Source organism: Schistocerca gregaria, unplaced genomic scaffold (genome assembly GCF_023897955.1).
Source record: "Schistocerca gregaria isolate iqSchGreg1 unplaced genomic scaffold, iqSchGreg1.2 ptg001011l, whole genome shotgun sequence".
Taxonomy (NCBI): Eukaryota; Metazoa; Arthropoda; class Insecta; order Orthoptera; family Acrididae; genus Schistocerca; species Schistocerca gregaria.
Genome location: NW_026062360.1, coordinates 52,501 through 55,957, shown reverse-complemented (window position 1 = coordinate 55,957; position 3,457 = coordinate 52,501). Strand labels below are relative to the sequence as shown.

General features: G+C 56.4%; 1 non-coding gene across 1 annotated transcript; it reads left to right on the top strand.

Moving 5' to 3' along the window:
- Nucleotides 1–1,295: 1,295 nt before the first annotated feature.
- Nucleotides 1,296–3,188, top strand: LOC126327014 (small subunit ribosomal RNA). Its single transcript, XR_007560902.1, has one exon. It is a non-coding gene; the product is annotated as a small subunit ribosomal RNA (ribosomal RNA).
- The last annotated feature ends 269 nt before the right edge of the window (nt 3,189–3,457 follow it).

Below are 3,457 nucleotides of genomic sequence, written 5' to 3'. Positions count from 1 at the left end.
TATGTCACCCTGGGTCGCTGGGGGTGGTGGTGCGGTGAGTCAGGTCAGGTCAGCGTGAGCCGTGTGATGTAGTGACGCGTGTATTCCGACTTTGTCGTATTGCCTCACACAAAGTGCTACCCTGGTGGACCGCGTTCCATATCTGGGACATGCCGCAGATGCCGGTTGACAGTGGATCGCGGAAGGGACATCGCATACGTGCGCGGGCCACCTTCCACGTGTTCTCTTCTGCACATGTCGCAGTGTGTATGTGGTCTGATGTAGCGTGTCGTGACACATGACATCCTGGCATGCAAGAATTGTTGAATTCGCAAATGTAGGTGGACATCTACGTTTACTGCCCAAGATACGCAAATGAACTGGAAATCCGTTGTTGAGCGGTTGTTCACGCTGGAGGTGAATCTGTGATGGCGACGATCGGTACAGCTATTAACCGGTTGTTTCAGCGGTACCCGCCACATCCACACACGTGACTAGGCCCATGTGGGTATGAAGCGATACGCGGCGGTGGCTTGGTGGGACTGTTCCCGGCCGGTGAAGGGGGGCCGCCCGGCGTGTTGGCCGCGCGCTGCGTGGGCGCACGCGCAACAGGCGGCTGGTGGGGGGCGCCGAGTGGCAGGAGCGCCAGCCGACGGGCTCGGCAGGCGGCGCAGCTACGCTGCGGCGCACCCTGCACGCGGCGCCTGGCGGCCAAAGTTGGTTCAGCCGAGCCCGGTGCGAAGCGCGGTGGACATCTGCAGTGTGCTGGTCTGATTGAGGACTGTGTGCGTTGAGGATGCGCCGCCGCCTGGCACTCGGCGCCGCGACGCCGTCTGCTGCTCGGTCGCCCCAGCGGTTCTCGCAGGTGGTTTGTATCGCAGTTGTGCGGACGTGTTGGCGCGTGCGCTGTGCTGGGAGAGTTCGCTTCTGCACCCAAGTGGGGCTTTGCCCTTGTGTGGCGCTGGCGTTGGAGCTGCCGGTCACCATAGGTGGCGCGTGTTGTCTCCCGCCGGCAATGCCACGACAGCACGCTCCCGGGCCTCTGTCGGCAGCGGCAAGCTGAGTTGGGAGCAAGGGTGTTCGCACTAAAACCGTCTACTCGCCTAACTCCGGGCGATTGCGCCTCTCTCGAAACCGACCAAGTACCTAGGACGGCGCTGCGCGCCGCCGGGACCTGAGAGGGTTTCGAGGTGTATCGTGCAGGGGAGCTCGGCCTCCTCCTGTTTGCAGAATAATTGAGCGGACGCTTGCGTGTTCGCGCGGGCCCCCGGGACACACTCCCGGGCGGCCGGCTGCTCAGCTCTAGTTGACGCAGCTCCCTGGTTGATCCTGCCAGTAGTCATATGCTTGTCTCAAAGATTAAGCCATGCATGTCTCAGTACAAGCCGCATTAAGGTGAAACCGCGAATGGCTCATTAAATCAGTTATGGTTCCTTAGATCGTACCCACGTTACTTGGATAACTGTGGTAATTCTAGAGCTAATACATGCAAACAGAGTCCCGACCAGAGATGGAAGGGACGCTTTTATTAGATCAAAACCAATCGGATTGGCTTGTCTGGTCCGTTTGCCTTGGTGACTCTGAATAACTTTGGGCTGATCGCACGGTCCTCGTACCGGCGACGCATCTTTCAAATGTCTGCCTTATCAACTGTCGATGGTAGGTTCTGCGCCTACCATGGTTGTAACGGGTAACGGGGAATCAGGGTTCGATTCCGGAGAGGGAGCCTGAGAAACGGCTACCACATCCAAGGAAGGCAGCAGGCGCGCAAATTACCCACTCCCGGCACGGGGAGGTAGTGACGAAAAATAACGATACGGGACTCATCCGAGGCCCCGTAATCGGAATGAGTACACTTTAAATCCTTTAACGAGTATCTATTGGAGGGCAAGTCTGGTGCCAGCAGCCGCGGTAATTCCAGCTCCAATAGCGTATATTAAAGTTGTTGCGGTTAAAAAGCTCGTAGTTGGATTTGTGTCCCACGCTGTTGGTTCACCGCCCGTCGGTGTTTAACTGGCATGTATCGTGGGACGTCCTGCCGGTGGGGCGAGCCGAAGGGGTGCTTTCGCGTCCCGAGGCGGACCCCGTTTAAATCCTACCAGGGTGCTCTTTGTTGAGTGTCTCGGTGGGCCGGCACGTTTACTTTGAACAAATTAGAGTGCTTAAAGCAGGCAAGCCCGCCTGAATACTGTGTGCATGGAATAATGGAATAGGACCTCGGTTCTATTTTGTTGGTTTTCGGAACCCGAGGTAATGATTAATAGGGACAGGCGGGGGCATTCGTATTGCGACGTTAGAGGTGAAATTCTTGGATCGTCGCAAGACGAACAGAAGCGAAAGCATTTGCCAAGTATGTTTTCATTAATCAAGAACGAAAGTTAGAGGTTCGAAGGCGATCAGATACCGCCCTAGTTCTAACCATAAACGATGCCAGCCAGCGATCCGCCGCAGTTCCTCCGATGACTCGGCGGGCAGCCTCCGGGAAACCAAAGCTTTTGGGTTCCGGGGGAAGTATGGTTGCAAAGCTGAAACTTAAAGGAATTGACGGAAGGGCACCACCAGGAGTGGAGCCTGCGGCTTAATTTGACTCAACACGGGAAACCTCACCAGGCCCGGACACCGGAAGGATTGACAGATTGATAGCTCTTTCTTGATTCGGTGGGTGGTGGTGCATGGCCGTTCTTAGTTGGTGGAGCGATTTGTCTGGTTAATTCCGATAACGAACGAGACTCTAGCCTGCTAACTAGTCGCGTGACATCCTTCGTGCTGTCAGCGATTACTTTTCTTCTTAGAGGGACAGGCGGCTTCTAGCCGCACGAGATTGAGCAATAACAGGTCTGTGATGCCCTTAGATGTTCTGGGCCGCACGCGCGCTACACTGAAGGAATCAGCGTGTCTTCCTAGGCCGAAAGGTCGGGGTAACCCGCTGAACCTCCTTCGTGCTAGGGATTGGGGCTTGCAATTGTTCCCCATGAACGAGGAATTCCCAGTAAGCGCGAGTCATAAGCTCGCGTTGATTACGTCCCTGCCCTTTGTACACACCGCCCGTCGCTACTACCGATTGAATGATTTAGTGAGGTCTTCGGACTGGTACGCGGCATCGACTCTGTCGTTGCCGATGCTACCGGAAAGATGACCAAACTTGATCATTTAGAGGAAGTAAAAGTCGTAACAAGGTTTCCGTAGGTGAACCTGCGGAAGGATCATTACCGACTAGACTGCATGTCTTTCGATGTGCGTGTCGTGTCGTGTCGCGCAACACGCTACCTGTACGGCAGTGGCCGTGCGCCGCGTGCGGAACCACGCGTGCCTCTCAAAACTAGCGGAAGTGTTGTTGTTGTGTGGTACGAGCGCTGAAGCTCTGGAGCGGCTGGCCTGCGGTACCTGGCGCCTGGCGCCGGTTTTGAATGACGTTCGCCCGAGTGCCTGTCCGCTCCGGTGTGGAGCCGTACGACGCCCATCGGCTGTGAGGCCGTTG